This window comes from Muntiacus reevesi, chromosome 11 (genome assembly GCF_963930625.1).
Source record: "Muntiacus reevesi chromosome 11, mMunRee1.1, whole genome shotgun sequence".
NCBI lineage: Eukaryota > Metazoa > Chordata > Mammalia > Artiodactyla > Cervidae > Muntiacus > Muntiacus reevesi.
In genome coordinates this window covers 82,996,368-83,016,062 of record NC_089259.1, presented here as the reverse complement: position 1 = coordinate 83,016,062, position 19,695 = coordinate 82,996,368, and the positions used below count along the sequence as shown (strand labels likewise).

The window sequence follows — 19,695 nt, the reverse complement described above, 5'->3', positions numbered from 1 at the left end:
TGCACGCCGGGAATCGGAGGCCTAGCGCTGCCTGGATCCCGGCGGCACCGGCGGCGCGCGGCACGCCGGGAGTCGGAGTCCTGCGTCCCTGGACGGTGTCCGGGCTGAGGCCCGGGCGGGGACGGCGCCGGCGGCGGGGCGGGCGCGACCCGGGGCGTTGTGGGGCGCGGGTAGGTGACGCGGGGGCCGCCGGCGGGGGCAGGACCGGGTCGGAGACCGGCTGCGGGGCCCGGGGCGGGGGGCAGCGAGGGAGGGGCTTCTGGAGCCTTCGGGTTGTGCTCTGAGGCGTCGTGGAAGCGCGGTAACGGAGGAGTTCCGTGTGAGGCAAGCGGGGTCCCGGGCCGACGCGACAGTCGCGGGTCCGGTAACGCTGGGGCCGAGACCCAGCAGAGAGGCCGGCCCGGGCGCGGGGCGCCAGCCCCTCCTCCGCGGGCGGGGCCGGGCCGGGAGCCGCATGGCGGCCTCAGACGCTGAGCCAGTGGACGCTCAGCCACGGCTCCTCAGTGCGAGCTGAGCGCCCCGCAGTGAGTGGGGCGGGGGGCGTCCAGAGGTGCGGAAGGGGCAGACCGGGGTGCCCTCCAGGAATCGGAAGGCGGCCAGGGAGAGGACGCAGCCGGCTGCGCTGGGGCGGCCTTCGCCCTCCTGGCAGCGGGATCCTGGTGAGAGGGCTCGGGGCAGGAGAAGGGGGTCCAGGAGGGAGTGGCAGGGGCAGAGGCGGCGTGAGGACGCACCCTCCCGGTGGGGAGCGCCGCGGAGGAGGAGGTGGAGCGTATCCTGTCAGGAGGGAGGGATCCAGCAGGTCCGGAAAGCAGAGACCGCGCTTCCCCAGGGGAAGGGGCTGCGTGGGCTGGAGCCTGGGGCCTTCTGAAGAGGTTGGAGAGGCGGGAGAGTGAAGGGGGCACTTGGGCCTGACTCCTTGCCACCCCCCCACCCCGACTGAACCCAGAACCGTCAGGGTGACTCAGCTTACACCGTTAACTGGGTCGGCCCCTTGGAAGCGACCTTGTTGTATTCGGTGTCTCTGGAAGGGCATTTTAAGGACGTATCTTCAGTAGATCTATGGTCAGTCTTGATGCACACATCACAGAAGTGGTTCTTCACAAGGTCACAGTTAAAAGGCTTGAGACCTTTTCCAGAGGTTAGAGAATTTATCTGATATTTCTAGATTATCCCCATTTTTATTTCAAGAATTTTGTACATTTTAAGAGGATAAGGCTTTTAGGAAAAGCCCACCCACTTCCCTTATAGCCGCCAATAATCATTTAATTTCCTTGGCATGGTGAGCCTTAGTGAAGTCCATCAGAGCTTGAAGTGTAGGCAGTGGTCCTGCCAATTTATGGACCTTTATTAATTTATTTTTTAGGCGTGACCTCCAAATGGCCCAGCTCCTCCTGGCACTGAAACTGAAGAGAGTGGTGACATGAACTGTCCCCTCTGATCTTTGCTTTGGCAACTGAGAAGCTCAGAGCCTAATTTTCAGCTTTCAGCTCTTGTATATGGTATGCGTGTTTGTATCTTATCTCTGGCCTTTTTTGTCTTTTTTTCTCCTAATTTCTTCATCTACATCTTGTTTTCCAATTACATGTTTTTGTAAGTTACAACTTATTCTGTGTGCTTCTGTAAACTGTCATCTTTTTTTTTTTTTAACAAAACTGAGTATAAATCCTTTTAAAAGTAAAATTTTTCCCTTTATCATATTATTGTTTTTTATAAAGTATTAGCAGCAGCAGCAGCAGATGGGTCTGGTTTTGGTTTGGGGGGATGGTTTGGTCACACCATGCAGCATGTGAGATCTTAGTTCCCTGACCAGGGATCAAACCCGGGCCCCCTGCAGTGGAAGTGTGACGTCTTGATCGCTGGACTGCCAAGGAGGGCCCTAGTGTCTCTTTTGATTTACAACCTTGGTGAATCACTGTCATTTATGCTGTCGTCTTCATCAGGTTACCTTCAATAAATAAAACCATAACCATTCCGGTATCTGGAAGCATCAAAATACTATTTGGTTTCATCATATACTATATATAGTGCAGTTACAGGGCAGTTTTGTTATTTACTACCCACCCACAGCCTCTGCCCTATTTTTCCATTTTATTTCTGTCTCATGTTCATGAACTTCTCATTATTAGTATCTTTACTTAATCATCACGGGCTTTTTGTGCCTGCTTTTGGAACTTTTATAAGTTACTTTTCACACAATTTTTTGTTATGTGTGTGTTTTCATCAGTGTTGTTCTGCTAATTTTAGACAGAGGAAAACTTAAAATAATGATGTTTCTAAACCTCAAGGGCCTTCTTCTGGTCATTAGGGCCTGAAATTAATTGAAGCTGAGGAGGACCCACAGGTGGGCTGTGGTGTTGTGGTCAGACCTCGGGTTACCCTCTAGCCTCACTTCATCAGATGGCACATGTGTGTTATAAAGGGGGATTTCACTGAGACTCAAAGGAAAAAAAGCAGCATCCTGCTTCATTCGAAGGGAACCAGATAAAGATCAAAATATATTTTGCATAGAATACTGATATTTCTAATTTGGGGGAGTTTAGACTTTCCATATTTGTTACTATATAGATACTGTCGTTTGAATTTTCAGAAGACTGCCCAGTGTTTTTACTCAATGGGGAACAAAGCTTTGTATTTCTGTAGTTCTGAAGTACTGTCTGGTCACCCGGGAGAAGTTAAGTCCAGATACAATGTAGGTGCTGGTGATCGAGCCCTAACGGCTCTCTGGGCCGGCCTCATTGGCTTTCCTGCCTCTCTGGCTTCCCAGACCATAAGCTTAAATCATCTCAGAAGGACAGGGTCCGCCAGTTCATGGCATTTACTCAGGCTGGCAAGAGAAGTGCCGCCCACTGCTTAGAGCAGAGCAAGTAGACGGCAGACCTGGCCACGGACAGCTGCTTCCCGCACCCGAGCGTGTTCACAGGGAATCCATGAGCGCCTCCGTGGACAGGAGGAGACTGGAGCGGCTGTGTAACAGGCCCCAAGGTGAGGGCGCCGAGGCGCCGCACGTCCAGGGCGCGGGGTGGAGGTGGGGAGCTTCTCATGCCATGTCCCAAGGCTTCCGACCGTGTGCCCTGTTAGGAGCACAGCCCCCTCCCTTGCTGATGGTCAGCTCTACAGTTTAGGTGGTTTAATCGGAACGTGGCTGCTGATGGCGCGAGGCTGGGGTGGGACAAGGCGCACAGTCTAACGGCTGATGGGCAGCGAGCCCTCCTATCCGCGGCCTGGGTCAGCTGTGGGGAGTCACTGGTGGGAGGCTTGGTGTCCAGGCCAGGGGGGCTACACCCCCTGCAGGAGTACTTTTCCCCAGCACTCCCCCTGGGCAGGAGTACCTGGTGAGAAGGCTGCTTGAGAACCATTCCACATCGCCCGAGGAGTTCTGACAGGAGGTGCAGGTCACCCTGCCCGCCACGGCTGGTGGTGCCAGAGTCCTGCACCAGTGCCAGTGGCAGGAGCTTCTGGAAAGCTCTTGGCAGAGAAACCTTGTGTTGTCAGTTGGAGACAGCAGTTATTTTTATTGAAATCGGCGCTTAGAATGGCGCTTTCCCTCTCAAAATGAGGCAAAACAAGTCTGCAGATCCAGACAGCTCCACGGACTCCGAGTTCCGCAGCTGAAGGCGGCAGTGGCTCAAGAGTTATTTTTTCTTTCTAGCAGCTTCTAAGGTTACTCTTATGTTTCCAAAACTTAAAAAAATAGAACACAGAAAGTGAAAACCCTCATTTAAACAAGTATTAACACAGACTTCCTAGACTTTGAGATCTTGTTTATTGTTTTCATTTTTTACTTTTGAAAATATACTGTGTATATTTTAATCTATTTAGATACAAAAAAATCAACTGAAAATTGCATTCTTTTTTTTTTAATCTTAGTTCAGAAAATTCTGTGGTTAAAAGAACAGATCTGTATTTGTAGTTCTCCAAAAGGAGCATTGTTTTCAGCGTGCTTTAGATTTTTTGGCTAAGTTAATTACTGAGCTAATTTTAAGTTATTCAGATGTGTGCAGCTGCCTTTGCAAAAGTTATCTTTATTTTTTAGTTCAAGATTTGGGCCCTAAAAATAAATATATAGTTAGAGACTGTCGACAAACATCTGTCCTTACGGAATTGTATACAGGTGAGTGCCTCCAAGCTATTTTAATGCATCCAGAAATGACGTATGTGAAGTTTGTCAGGAAGGCTGTTAGGTGAGGGCACAGTAGGCCTGTTTTCCTGTCCTCCTGACCGTGTGCCGTGTTAGGAGCACGGGCTTGAGTCAGGATGTGGCGAGCCCCTCTGTGCCGTGAGCCCACTCTCACAACCTGGGAGTGTAGAGTTGGAGGGTCTTGGTGACTGCTCGAGTGATGGGGGCCAGTTGTCTCCTTGGGTAACGACGTACGTTAGATGTGGTGCTGAGCACTGAGTCCGACCCTGTGTGATGAAGAGTCTGCTGCACTTGACCGTGCTCCAAGTGAAGTGCCACGGCCTGCTCTGGTGCTTCCCACAGCAGCAGGTGGCATGTCACCTCCAGGCGGGCCCGGAGACCACCGGGCGGGCCCGGAGACGGGCGATCTCGTGGGGCCTCACTGTGCGCCCTTACTGATGCTTTAGTAGGCTTCACTGTTTGATTTTCCCATGGAAAAATGCTAACTTCCTTAGTTTTATTTCTAAACTAGAAATTAGGGGAGGGGTAAGCCAGAATTTCTCAGCTGTTAAACGTGGGTGTATAAACTAAATGACCAAAAAATAAGTGTTGTGCAGTGGTATTAGCACTATAAAAAATAAAATGATAAAATAAAATAAAATGACTTTTGAAAAATACATTATATTTCTTTTGTCTTGGCAAGGTGATGGTAAAAGCTTGAACTCCTGTGAATACTTCACCATGCAATGTTTTTCATAGCAGTTTGCTTTGGGCAAGCTAAAATTCTGTAAACTTGAATTTTTATTTTACTCTAGGGAAATCTAAAATTTTTATTCATAATGACATTTTCAGAGAGGTTTCAGTGATTTTTTTCCCCCCTGAAAACCCAGAAACCTCGATTTTAAAAATAGGAGTATTTTCTGGATAAATTATTATGTTACTATTTCTCTCATATACACTTGAAAATTGCAGTGCATTGATTGATGTATTAAAAATACATTCTTTACACCCATTTTAGTAATACTTTTCAAAATATCCAAGTTTTTAACTTATTTTTCCCTTAATTTTAACTGTAGACCCACAAGATGAAAATAAAATTGGAATTGATGGAATTCAACAGTTTTGTTATGATTTAAGCCTAGATCCTGCCAGTATCACAGTTTTTCTTATAGCTTGGAAATTCAGGGCTGCAACTCAATGTGAATTTAGCAAAAAGGAATTTGTAGATGGCATGACAGAACTTGGGTAAGTAAACTGGTCTCAGTTTAAACTTTTTCAGAAAGGAAAGTATTTTCAACATTATTTTTCAGCGACCTGTAAATTTCATATCAATTTCTGTCCTTTGTATATTTTACAAATTTCTTGTGCATTTGTACTATTAAACCTTTTGGTTTTATTTTGAATTCCAGTTAAGGTTTTGTTCAGTGTTTTTATTCAGATTAATTCCTTTTGTTACACTTTCTCCTTTTTAATTTCTTCCTTCCAGTTTTGAGTTGTCATAAACATCCAGGTGTTTTTGTTTGTTTTCAGCCATTTAATTTATTTCCTAATACTGTGTACTAAATGTACAATCTGTTGTGTTGCTGCATTAAGCATTAATAAAATGTCATTCTGTCTTTTTGCTTGTACGACTTCTCTGCTCTACCTAGCGTTGGAGTAAAAGGTTCACTAATACCTTAAGATGTTTCTTACTTATTAGGTGAGTCAGAGAAGTACATGAAAGCACATAACAGAAATGACTTTTAACCATGAAGCTTACTGCACTGTTTCATGAAGTGTGTAGAAGCCAGCCTGCTGACTTGCTGATACTCTGAGGTTTCCGTGTTGACAACTTAAACACACTTATTTTTAGCTCCCAAAGGAGCTTGAAAGCCTTAGGTAAACATGTTCTAAGGCTGTGCAGACACGGTGCTTGTTTTCACTGAACCCAGGACTCTGGTAAGATGATAAGTTCTATGAGACTTTATTTCTAATATCTTCCCACATTCCCGGAAGTTGAATAAAACCAACTGAACAACAGGTATCTTTATAACAGTGTTGTAACCACACATGTGTTCATATTCTTTGCACCTGGGAGAGCCTAGAGACATTCCAGTGATCTTAGAACCGGGAAGACCCGTTAAAAAGCACACCCATGACTGCTGGACCACAGTTACCCCACCTGTTAAAATCGCCCCAAACAGGAGCTTTTGGAAATAAGTGCTTCTTACAGAGACAATTAATGGCATTTCTTAGACATTGTCTAGGAATACATCGTACAAATAAAGTTTTAAAATTCCTATTAGCCTATGAAGTGTCATAATTTTAAATACATATTTTAAAGATTCCGAGCATGAATCTTCCCAAAATGTTTTTAGATCATCTCACACCTCCTTATCTGGAGTTTACAGAATATAATTTAAGGTCACAAGTTAGTGATGGTCAGTGGCTTGCTCTCTCTCCACACCTCATGGGGCAGTTAAAGGTGAAAGTACCATTTAAAATATTGAACAAAAGTTTTGTGAATGTATTAGTGAACTGTGCTGTGGAGAATTACCTGTGCTTTTAGGGACATGAAGGACTGTTTGCCTCTAAATAGTGCTAAGCTTTAGAAATAACTCGCTTCTGTGTCTGCTCCATCATGATTTCCTCACACTTTCCTTGGCTGTTGACTCCTGACTGTGGTTAGAATACCTGCCTTTAACAGTTAATTCTACACCTTTTCTTTGTGTGCTTGAGGATTCTTAGATAAACTGAATAAACTTTATGAAATACCTTGACATTTTTAAAAACAAAAAATTGTCTGTGTGGGTCTTCCCTGCTGTATCCATGGGTGTTTTTATCTGTCTTTAACCCAGCATCTTAATTGTTGTAGCTTTAGAATAAGTCTTGATGAGTTAGTAAAGTCTTCCCACATTGTTGATAGACTGCAAGATTGTTAGTGTTTATTATTTCAATGGGGGGTAAGAAGAGTCTTTTCAACAAATGATGCTGACACAATGGGGCAAACATGAAAAACTTAACCTCAGTCCCTCCTTCATACCGTACTTGAAAATTAGTTGGGGCTAGATTGTAGACCTGTGCCAGACACTAAAACCACTAAGTTTTAGACAAAGATTCAGAAACTATAATCTTGGGTTAAGCTTTTTCAGAAAAGACAGAAAAAGTACCAGCCATAAATGAAAAAAGTGGTAAGTTGGACTTGATTAAAGTTAAAAACAGCATCAAAAGATGGTGTTGGGAAAAGGAAAAAGATGAAACAGTGGGAAAAAATATTTGTTCTCTCTTTGTCTATGCTATAACCACTATAAAAACAAAATTCAATCTGAAAGAATCCAAGGGAAAAAAGAGCACAAGGAAAATTAACTTCTGTTGGGACAAATAGCAAGCCCATGATAAAATGGAGGATTTAAGCCTAAAAATGTTTGCATTCACGTAATTACATTAAATGTAAGTGAACTAAATGCTAGGTGGGTTTTTAAAAATCAACTACTATATATACTGTTTGCAGCAGATAGAACTAAGACAACGGCACAGAGCGGTTTGAGGGACAGAGTCTAAAGCAGTGTGTAAACATTGACCGAAAATAGGCTGATGTGGCTGTTAGTATATTTAATAAGCTTCAAAGCAAAAAGTAATTCTACAGATAATGAAAGACACTTTCTTTTTCTTTTTTGAGGAAAAAGAAAAGGTGCTTTTAAAATTAGGAGGCCCACAACATGGGGAGATGGGAGACTGGTGTCCTCAGACCACCTCTGAGTTGCTGGTTAGGGGCCAGAAAATTGAAAGTAGAGTGTCAGTCAGCTCCAGTAATCCTCTGGAGATTCGTCCTGCAGTGGTCTGGCTGGTGTCATCGCCATGGTTTTCTGCTTCTGTCCTCTTGAGGCCCTGGAGTTCTGTGGATACACACCCTGTGAGTTCCCGGTTCCCCAGCTCCAGCCCAAGGCAGGCCGGGCAGGATGGTGTTAGCACCTGGGATCACATTCCCTGAAGACCTCATATGATGTGTCCACTAGAGACATTTTGACACACAGAAACCAACCAGTATGTGGATGAGTGAGACAGCAAGGCGGGAAGGTCTTGTAAATGAATTAAAGAGCAAGGGGGAGAGGGAAGAGTGGGGGCAGGAGGAATCAGAAGACCGTCTCTCAGTGGTAAAAGTTCTGCTTTACCAGGACAGTAATAGTTTATTTAAAGCAGAAATTAAAACTCTAAAGAAAATGATATAAATCTGCCAGCACAGTGGGGAATATCTCCCCCCATCTTCTCACACATCTTAGCAACTGGTAGACTAAGTGGGTGAAAAGTCAGTAGTAAATAGAAGGTTCGGAAAAGGAAATAGGACGTTGCCCTTGATGTTTAGGAATACATGGTCTTTTCAAAAAGAACGCTTATGAATATTGACCATAAACAGGGCCACGAGGTAAGGTACAACAATGTCCCCGAGCTGAAGTGACAGAACGTGTACTCTGACCACAGTACACCTAAGAAAGGAATGTAACAGAAAGTTCGCTGGATAGGTTGGAATCTGTGCGGATCCTGTGCCTCTGAATAACCGTTGGGATGAGAAAGAAGTCACAGCAGAAATTAAAGTATTTTGAGGGATGAAACTATGAGAACATGCAGGAGTCAGCTTCTTAGATGCATATTTTAGAAAGTTGAAATTCAGTAAGGAAAGCCTCCATCTCAGCAAGTAGTGAGAAGGACAGGAGATTAAACTCAGTGCAGACAGAGGGGATTAAAACTTTTAAACAGGCAGTAATTTAATGATTTTTTTAAAAAGCTTTAAGTAGAAAGGATTCTTAAAGCCAAAAACTTGACATTTGAGAAGACCAGTAAAGTAATGAATGCCACATAAGCCATATAGAAAGGGGACATTGCTATAGACCCTACAGATAAAATGAGCCTATTATGAACAACTGTATGTTTATAAATTTGAAAGCTTAAATGAAATACAGAAGTTCTTTTAAAAATGACAACTTACTGAAATGGGCCTGTGAAGACATAGTTCCGTAACTCTTAGAGAATCAGAACCCATAATTTAAAATCTTTTCAAGGAGAAAACTTGAGGCCATGATTGGTTCACTGGCACATCTTCCCCAACTTTTAATAAAGAGAATAACACCAGTTTCACACCAGAGAAGAGTACGGGAAAAAACACTCCTAGCATGTTTTGAGGCCATCATAACCTCGATAGTAAGACCTAGAAAGGACATGTTGAAAAGGGAAAACTATAAGCTTCTCTCAGAAGAATCAAAAGACATGATGACCAGAAGATGCAAAAATACTAGCCAGATTTTCAGCAAAATAAATCAAGCCTCCAAAGCGAGTCAACCAAAAATCAGGGTTAATCATCATGACAGTTTGTTGTAGCCCAGAAATGGAAGATCTGTTTAACATTACAAAGTCGATTAATGTACTTTATTGTAGTAACAGAAAAGGGAGGGGTGGGTATTTTATCAGTATGTAACACGGCACTTGCAGTGATTAGCAGTACGTGGGGTGGGGCAGGATGAGAGCCAGTAAATAAACCCGTGTTTCCAGAACACTGGATTTTTGGCAGAGGTAGCCTTTTAGAGATGTGGAGAAAAAATGGCTTTTCACGAAAGGGTCCTGAGGGAACTGTCTAGTTGTGTGGGAAAAGGTGGCTTCCCTGGTGGCTCAGATGGTAAAGAATTCACCTGCAAAGCAGGAGACCCAGGTTCAGTCCCTTGGTGGGAAGATCTCCTGGAGAAGGAAATGGCCACCCACTCCAGTATTCTCGTTTAGAGAATTCCATGGACAGTGGAGCCTGGCGGGCTGTAGTCAGTGGGATCACAAAGAGTTGGACACGACTGAGCGACTAACACTTTGATGGGAGAAGGTTCGTCTTGGTCTCTGCCTCACACAGAACATAAATTCAGTTCAGTGAGCTGTAGATCTCAGTGCGAAAGGCTGAAGGCAGAAACCTTTAGAAAATAGAAAACGTGCGGCCGTCCAGTAGCTCAGGTGGTGAAGCATTGGAAACCACTGCAGGGAAGACGAGTGAGTAAATTGTTCTGCCCTGAAATCAGAACTTCTGGCCAGAAATAGCACCAGGAGGCAGCACGTGGGGAAGGGGGTGGGGGCTGTGAGGTGCCCTGCTGACAGGATCCCCACAAAACAAGAAAAAGATGACCTGGCTGAGAACGGACAGGGAACACGACCACGCCCTTCACAGAAGATGCTTTCCAAGGGGCCAGTGAAGATACAAGCAGGAACTCAGCCTCACTCCTGGGGTGAGGTAGGGGGCTGCAGGTCAAGAGCACATCAAAATAGGACCTCCCAGGTCCTCTTGTAGGACAGCTGCCGAGTGTCGCTGGTGGGCAGTCACCCTGGAGAAGAGCTTGACAAGACTTGTGGAATTGCGGGTGGGTGTCTGCCTCACACATGCACTGTGTGCCGGGATACACATACGGGAACCTTCAACATTCTTCATGACCGGAAAACTGGAGGCAGCCGAAATGCTTACCTGTAGCACAGCGGGGTTGCAGCGTGAGCGCAGTGGCATGCTGTGAGATGACGGAGATGAACGACCAGAGCCCGCGTGTCACGGATGAGCCTCGCACACACAACGTTGGCACAGAAGCCCAGACACAAAGTAGAACACGGGAGTCCCCATTTGTTAACTGCAAAGCAGGGATAACTGATGGGTCTGCCAAGGAGCGCTAGTGCTGTGATGGAGGCGCGGAGAAGAGCCGGGGTGACGGCCTGGAGGAGGGGGCCGGTGGTCCCGCTCACTCACCAGACACCGAGCCCCACGCGGGCTCCACCTGCCTCACCGGGGCACGCGGGCGAGTGACGTGGCTCTCAGCCTCCTCCTTGCCGGGCAGTCAAAATAAATGACAGATTTTATGTTTCACTGTTCTAAAGCCTGCTTTAGTGAGGGCTTTTGAATATTCCTAAGGGTTGTTGACTTTTTGGAGGAAAATCCAGTTTTAAAGCGATAGGGTTGTTTTCCTGTGCTGGCTGTTTCAAGTCCGGCCCACCGTAAGCAGGCCCTGGACAGCAGCCTGAGTCTGCCGGCCTGCCTCCTCCCGGCCAGAACAGGCTGCAGGTCGGCTCAGCTCTGCCCTCGGCGAGGGCCCGGCTCTTCCCGCCTCGTCTCCGTCAGGCCCGGGCGCTGGTCTCTGCGGGGCTCCAGCTCCTGGCTGTGCTCCAGCCCACACAGCGAGGAGAGCCTTGCAGCTTCTGTGGGGTTCCTTCTTTACTTTTAATGACGTCTCTGTGCGCGTGGTAAGTCGCTTCAGTTGTGTCCGGCTCTTTGCGACCCCATGGGCTGTAGCCCGCCAGGCTCCCCTGTCCATGAGATTCTCCAGCCAAGAACACTGGAGTGGGTTGCCATTTCCTACTCCAGGGGGTCTTCCCGACCCAGGGATCGAACTTGCATCTCCTGCATCTCCTGTGCTGGCAGATGGGTTCTTTAACCACCCCTGGGAAGCCCAGTGGCCTCTCCACTAAGATGCAGTCCATGCTCCATATAAATCAGTGGGTTTGGTTTCTTCACAGAGCAGGGGGCTACCACCACCAACAGGGCCAGCCCTTTCTAGCCCTTGTAGCCAGAGCAGGGACCCGAGAGCTCCGCCCTCAGGCCCGAGCCTCAGGCCGCCCGGAGCGCGGGGAGGCTGGAGCTGCCTGCCGCGGCGCGCTGCCCACGTGAGGCTCTGTGTCCTGTCCCAGGTGTGACAGCGCAGGGCAGCTGAGAGCCCTGCTGCCAGGACTGGAGCGGGAGCTCAGGGACACGGTGAAGCTCCAGGACCTTTACCAGTTCCCTTCACCTTCGCTCGGAGCCCAGGGCAGAAGGGGCTGGGTGAGTGTGCCTGCCAGACGCCAGTCAGCTCCAGAGGAGGCCCGGGCGTGGCCAGCAGGGCTCCAGGCGGTCCCCTCCTCCAGGGTCTGGGCGCCCCTCGCCACTGGGACAGTCCCACGCGCTCCAGCCTCTCACCCTGCAGTCACTTCTGATGTGAGGAGCCAAAAATACGATTTTAAATGTGAAGTAATTTCCAGATGCTCTGCATTCTCTCCCAGTGATGTGTAATTGTCTAACGGGTTAGGATGCGGGCAGGCGACATTAACCTCGTCCTGCGCTGGGGGTTTCATGTTAACTTACTTAAACCAATTCTGATGTGTGTTGGATTACATTTTTCTTCTTCTTTCAGAGATGTATGATTTTTCCAAAATGTTACTTGTGCCTTACCGTATGTGGTATATACAGAAAATCTCAGGCTTGTATTTCCAGTTTGAGGTTTTGGTTTATTTGAGGATTATAAAATCCGCTTATTTCTGTTGCCATGTCACAGAGAACGTCAAACTCAGGGTTTCGAGCAGCCATCATTTTTATGGCATATGATCCTTTGGCTCCGGGCTCTGCAGGGCTCTGCTGGGCAGCCCTCCGTGCCATGCAGATCAGCTCAGACACCCAGCAGTGTTCCCACTGCAGGACGCCGCCTGCCCTGGCTCACCGGGGCTCCCCTGCAGGGTGGTGATCCCGCCGGAAGGCTGCAGGGCTGCAGGCAGCGGAGGTGGGAGCTGCCTGGAAATCCTACAGCATTCGTTCCATCTGAAGTCATCGCGTTTGCCATGCTTTTAAAATTCCACTGTAACTTCTAAGAGGTTGTAAATTAGTCCAAGTTAATCACCTATTTTAAAGTTTATAAATTTACTTCCTTTGGTCATGAAGTTCAGTGTAAGGAGAAGTATTTTGAAGCACTTTTGCAACCTGGAGCCTGGCGTGTGTAGCTTCTATTTTAAATAACTTTGCCTGACTATCAGGCAACAGAAAAGGAGAAATTTATAGTTTATCCTGTAATTCCTTCACTGAGAAAAAAAAATCATTATCTACTCTATGCCTATAGACAAATAAGATGTTTATCAGAAATCAGTCACTGAAGAATTGGAACAGTTACTGATTTTGTGTCTTTGCTTCAGGAGACTCATTGAGAGAACATAAAATCATATTAAAGGGAACAATAGCCTCTTCAGGAAAATTATTACATACCTGGACACTTCACAAACATCACACTTTATTTTAGAAGGTTTTTTGAGGATTTTTTAAAAAGATACAAAGCCAGATGATTATGGGGGAGTGGGAGGGATGGTCACGACAGGAGGGAGGTCACGACGGGAGGGAGGTCCCCGTGGGAGGGAGGTCCCCGTGGGAGGGAGGTCCCCGTGGGAGGGAGGTCCCCGTGGGAAGGCAGCGACCCTGGAAGACCCATGCCGCTCCGTCAGGGACACTAGCGCCGCGGGTAAAGCGACAGCTATTGCTGCTGTTGCTCGGTGGCTGCGTCGGGTCTGACTCTCTGCAGCTCCATGGACGCAGCATGCCAGGCTTCCCTGCCCGTCACTATCTCCCAAAGCAACTAACTGTACTTCAACTGAAAAAAAAGGGTAATCTTACAGCTGTGAACCCCAGATGGAACAATTGATTTTACAATTTCCAAAGTATGTGAGCTTGTCTGTCTTCTGAAGGGTTAAATATAATTTAAAGAGGTTGGTACACGTGTTCCTATAATTCCTGAGAAAGTGTGGACAGCAGTGGAAACGGGGGGAAACTCCCCTTCAGACCTGTGCGGCCAGAGGGGCGCGTGCTGTGTTGTGGTTGTTCCTTAGCCTCGCGCTGCGTACTTGCTCTGTCGTGTCTGGCTCTTTGCAACCCCATGGACTGTACCCCGCCCGGATCCTCTGCACGTGAGGTTTTCCAGGCAGGAAAACTGGAGTGGGTTGCTGTTTCCACCTCTTTAGCCTAGTTAAAGTCGCTCAGCCATGTCCGACTCTTTGTGACCCCATGAACTGTTCAGTCCTTGCAATTCTCCAGGGCAGAATACTGGAGTATGTAGCCGTTCCCTTCTCCAGGGGATCTTCCCGACCCAGAAATCAAACTGGGGTTTTCTGCATTGCAGGCGGATTCTTTACCAATTGAGCTACTAGCGGAGCCCCCTTAGCCTGGTAGAGGAGGTAATTAAAACTCTTGATGCTTTGCTTTAATGCAAGATGCTTAGCACGGTTTTATACTGGCTAGAGTCCACAATCAGTTGGCTTTGAGAAATCATAACTTTTGAGGAAGTAAAGTTTCATGATTATTAACTAATTTTTCCATCAGCCCATTCTTTTTTGACAGAATGGTCATCTTTATGATCTAATTCTAAATGGAGCATCACAGACATAAATTTTACTTACGAACATTTATAATCATTTTCTTACTCAGGAGGTAGGGTTTTTCAAAGGTTATAGAAAGAAAATAGCTGCTCTGGTGATTCCTTTCATGGTCAGTAAAGTAGAGTTTGTTCTTGACCTCAGCTCTCAAGTTCTATCACTCTGAGCGTTGCTGTTGTTTTGCAAATGGCCAGGTCCATCAGAACAGCACTCAGCCTGTTTACTTAGGTGCTGCTGGATCTCTGAAAATGCAGGCGTCTACTATGAGTTGTGTGCTTTACAAATATGCACATGGGGAACTTTACAAGAAGGGTTTCTAGGACCAAACGAAGCCAAAAGTAACCAGAGTTAATGTCTACCATAAAGCTTTATTTCTCTCTCTTCCCCAGGTTTGCCTCCATTCTCAGTGTGAGGCTTCCCCTCACTGAGATGAGCTGAGTGTAGGTTTTCCTGAGTGATAAGGAAGTAGGCTTAGCAGGACGCGGGCCCGTAGGTAAGGTCCAGCCAGCCTCCTCTTCTACCCGTTCCTTGAGTTTTCTGACACTGCTTTCTTTCTAAGACTCCAGGTTATTTCAGACTGAGTTATCTCGTGGACGTTAAACACACAGGAAGTAGAGGCTTTTTATTTGAAGTTGGCTACTACTCATGTATTTCTTGCTCATCCATTTCTAATGATTGACCTGGGAACCTCAGGTCAGAGCTTCAGCTTTTATGACTTCTGTCCAAGTCGGACCAAACCAGATTTAGATGAAAATCTTTTGGAAGGTGTTTAGTAAAATATTTTGTGTTGAAAGAATGTGTTACCTCAAATATTTATTCATCGGCTTTTTGCATTCCTTCTCCCGGCATGCACACATAAGCACTATTTCATACAAGACTGTTGTCTGAAAGCGATGAGCACTAGCCCACACAGTTGAAGGGTGTCGGCTTCAAGAAGTAACCTTCTCAGACCCTTGATGTTCTTGTGTATCAATCACACAGAAATAAATCGATACCAGCCTTGCAGTGAGCAGAGAACGCGTCCCTCTCCTGCAGCCCTGATGCTCAGCTACCGTGTCCGTGAACATCCCACCTCATGATGCAGCCCACGGCATCAGTCTGTTTAGACGTGGAATCGTCACTACCTTCCAGCTGGGGAAGAATGAGGGTGTTGACTTTTACTAGTGACCAAACAACATGCTAATTTGTCTTGGCTTTACCTTAAGAAATCCCAAGTCTTGATGATACTTAGGGGATCGACCTTTGAATCAGATTCCATTTTAGTTCTTACTGTGGCAAGGAAGGTCTATTTGGAAAGCACTGTGTCCCTTCCTTGCTAAACAAGTTTTAAACTTGTAGTTCATCACTTAGAAAGTGCGTGGGGCTGTTTTTTTAAATGTATATATATAAATGGTATGTGTTCATTGTATCCAGCTAATCATATCCAGGTTGGCCCAGCAGTCAAGAAAGCCCAGTACATGAGCAAAGCAGAGTGTTCATAATGGATTAATTAGGGGATAATTATTGACACATCCAAATATCCTGGTGCACAAATCGTTTTCCAAAGCCATTTTCCCCAAGGTCCCAAATCAGATTGTACACAGCTTCAGGAGCTCTCCTGTAAGCCTTAGCCCGCAAGTAACCGTGGGTAAGACTGCCGAGTGTTACCGAGTAAGTGAACACCAGCGTGCCAAGAAATGGTCACTGTGCTGTGGAAAAAGGAGTTAGGACTCACTGAGTGCGCTCTCTCTTTTTGCCAGATTTGGAAATGGCCGTGGCACACTGGAATCTGGTGTTATCCGGAAGGTTTAAGTTTCTAGATCTTTGGAACACCTTCTTGCTGGTAAGTGTCTTCCTGCTTACGGGGTCCCCACGTGAGGGGTCAGCCGGGGTGGTTACCGTCCTAATAACCGATGGCTTGTCTGCGGGCCCTGAGGAAACAGTGTCCCCAGCGGCGGTCCCAGAGAGCCCACCCGCGGCCACGCTCAGCCTCCTGCAGAAGATGGTGCCCATGGGCTCGGGCCAGGCTGCTTGAGGCCGCCTCCAGACTGTGCGTCTGTGGTCCCTGCCCCAGTGTTCATGGGCTGAGAGCCCTCGGTGACCGCGGCCGGGGGGAGGGTGCAGGGCGCCGGGCCCGCCCCTGACCGCGGGAGGTGGCTGTGTTGTCCTGCTCAGGGCGCCCTGCTCCGTGAGGACCAGTCCTTCTGGTGGGGGGTGTGGGATGACCTCCAGGAGCAGCCGGGAAGGACCCCAGCATGTGCAGCAGGAGGCCCAGGGCGCGTGTGGGGCAGCAGGGGCAGAAAAGCACGCGTGATGCGCCGTGTGCGTGTGCTCTGGCGTGTGAGACCAGCGTGGGAGCCATCTGTGGGCATGTGCACGCGCGTGTGCAAAGACGGGCCTTCGGGGGCTGGGAGCTCGGGAGACCCGGGGCTGCTCTCCAGCCCCCAAGGAGCAGGGGCGGGTCCTCCAGTGTCTGAAGTCTCCAGTAACAGCGAGCATCCGACCCCTGCAGAGCGACGCCTGGTTCACAGGGACTAAACGCATCCAGATGCCGCTTCCCCACGTTGTTTCTGAACTGGTTTCAGGGTTGGATAAAGAGATAAAAAATGCTGCCTTTCTATTTGAAATAAAAGTCAATAATTTTTATTTTGTGTTTCAGTAAGTCTGCTTTCTGCACCTGCACCTTGGCATCATGTAGCTCTTAACACTGACCCAAAGCACTGTTGCTGTGTTAACTTCTGACAGTGTTGCCCTGTCCTCACTCCCGGGCAGACTATGTCCTGAGATCACCAGGCTGAGAGCTCCGTCTGAGCCAGCCGTCTGCTGGTCTTTCCTCTTGTGTTTTAGGAGCATCACAAAAGATGAATCCCAAGGGACACTTGGAACCTTCTTCTAGATTTTGGAAACATGATCACAGATGACATGTCCAACTATGATGAAGAAGGTAGGCGAAGTCCGCAGACCTCAGGTGAAGGCCAGTGGGCAGGTGGGTCCCCGTTGACCCCTGCCCGACCCCGTGTGTGAGACAGGAGTGATGAAGTGGCTAGTACTCACTTATCACGTCCTGTAAATCCCACAAGGGAAAACATCACTCACGTTGAAAGTCGGGAGGACCTCCCCTGAGCTGAAGCTTTCAAGGTGGGTGTGCAGAGGCCCCGAGGCAGGAGCACAAAGCAGGTGGTCACTGGGGCCCGCTGACCCCAGCGTGGCCAGCGGTTATTCCGTCGTGCCGCCGAAGCACACAGAGGATTCCAGCCTATGTTTCTCACCTGAGCACGATCCCACCTGCAGGGGCCCCCACCCCAGACATTTCAGGGAACACTCTCCCACCTGCTGCACTGTGGGTGCTGCCCCTTCGGAAAGAATGTCCACCCCCAGCCGCCTCTGCCCAGCATGGATGTGACCGCGGATGAGCTCAGCGGGGCTGGCGGTGGGCGCTGCGCAGACGCCAGCACACAGCACCTACCGCCCGGGCCAGCCAGAGCCGAGGAGGGTAATTTCAGCTGACCCGTTACGTGCAGAAGTTTAAAATCATTTGAGCTCTTGAGATATTAATGTTGGATTGTGAGAAAATCCTTTGACTATAAAAAATATTACTCTAAAATGCCGATTTTTAAAAACCTTTTGCTTTCCTTTAGGAGCATGGCCTGTTCTTATAGATGATTTTGTAGAATACGCAAGGCCAGTGGTCACAGGTGGTAAAGGCAGTCGTGAAAATTGAGCTGGATTTAGATGAACGGGAACCACGTCCTGCAGGAGACGCTGGTTAGCTGTGCCTGCCGCCCGTTTCTTCCTGACGCGTCGTGCGCCTGGAGACCCTCTCCTGCTGCTGAGAGAAGACGCCGCTGGCTACTGGCGCGGCACGGAGACCCTCCGCGATCGCGGCTGGGCGCCTGGAGACCCGGCCCCAGCTGCGCTGTCGCAGCCCCCCGCGATCGCGGCGTCGGTGGAGGGGCGGAGCCCGTCTGCAGCCTCTGCCCGCCCTGCGCTCTCGCAGCCCATGGTTGCCCGGTACCCACCTAAGAACCTGCCAGTCCGGCGGCTGGAAACGTGTCCGGAGAAGGCGGCCCTTGTGGACGCTGAGGTTTTTAGATTTGGTGCCAGGATTAAGATGTAAGTTTTTTGAATTATCCAGATTCATCAGTTCTGTTTTCACCTCACTTTTCTCTGGACGCTCATGGGAATGATTTTACAGGTTGATGGGCTGTTGAGGTTTGCACGGCGACTTGAAACTGTGCGAGTCAGCGGGTCTGTTTACTGCTAATAGTGTCAGTTCCACTTCCTAAGAAGCTTCATAAAGTATGCTTTTAAAAAAAAAAAGTATTTTATTACATTTAAAAAGACATTTTTTTCCGTGAGAAATTATTTCTTTTGTGATAAATTTAAATTTAAAAACCAACCGTTGGCTCCTTCTACCGTCTGTAATGTGAGTGCTTACCGTCCACCCTCCCACCCTTCATGTGTAGTCACATTCAGAAGGTAAACACACGTGTTTGTCCCCAAAATGCCACAAACCGGAAACCGCGTCACGTGCACGCGGAGCAGAGTGCCAGCACCCGAGCCTCTGGCCTCCGGCGTGTCCCCCGCCACCTCCTTTCCTTGCCAGAGGTCCGCCCAGCTGGGGGCTCTGGGAGGGCGGCTGTCCCGCGTGCCGTCCAGGTGGGCACCGCGACCCGCCTGCCCATCTTGGAAGTGGCTTCGTGTGGTTGTTTGAGAAGCGCTGGGTGGGCCGCACCTTGAACGCAGATGATCACATCAAGGCACGCCGGTCGCCGCACCGCGGCCCCGCTTATGAGACAGAAACTGGGGCAAGACGAGAGAGGGGAATGCACTCACATTTGTGGAAAGTGTGCCTAAACTGTGCAGTTTATTTTGGCTTCCAAAAGTAGGAGCCACTCAGGCCTGAGGCCTGGAGACCCAGCCAGGCAGGCGGTGTGGGGTGGGGGACAAGCCCCCCACGAAGTGCAGGGCCCGGAAATCACTGACCTCTCCCAGCCCCACTGCTGTGGCCTCAAAGAAAACACAGGCCACCTCTGCCCACAAGCCTGGGGCTCTTAGAGCTTTAACAGACGCCTCAACAATCGTCCAGGGTCCTCCGAGGCGTTGTGGGTTCTGACGTGTTAAGAGGCCCATTCAGAGAGGTTGCAGAACTCAGGCCTGTGAGGGTCACAAGGTCTGCGGCACTGCTTCAAGCTTTAGGTTTAAGGCTGTGTGGGAAAGGTGGTCTGTGCACAAGGGCCTTCTTGTTCATCCGCAGAGGCCGGAGCTTAGTAACTGGACAGTCTCTCGCACACGGCCGGAGTCCATCCTTCCACCGTAAGCATTCCCGTCGTGCAGGCTGTGGAAGCGCCGAGGACTCGGAAACACTGAAGTTCTTCTCTCTGGGGCCGTGGTGGCTTTCAGCTCTGCCCCGGATGCTCGGATACTCTGCGCTGGGTGTCCTCCGA

General features: G+C 48.5%; 1 long non-coding RNA gene across 4 annotated transcripts; it reads left to right on the top strand.

Moving 5' to 3' along the window:
* The first annotated feature begins 29 nt into the window (after nt 1-29).
* Nucleotides 30-19,654, top strand: LOC136144031 (uncharacterized). Of its 4 annotated transcripts, XR_010658464.1 has the most exons (6): nt 253-659; nt 1,364-2,982; nt 16,009-16,091; nt 17,096-17,192; nt 17,887-18,361; nt 19,506-19,654. It is a non-coding gene; the product is annotated as an uncharacterized lncRNA (long non-coding RNA). The 4 variants fall into 4 exon arrangements; XR_010658463.1 differs by lacking the exons at nt 253-659; nt 19,506-19,654 and adding an exon at nt 30-170 and having other exon boundaries at nt 17,887-18,641; XR_010658462.1 differs by lacking the exon at nt 19,506-19,654 and having other exon boundaries at nt 1,364-1,499; nt 17,887-18,641.
* The last annotated feature ends 41 nt before the right edge of the window (nt 19,655-19,695 follow it).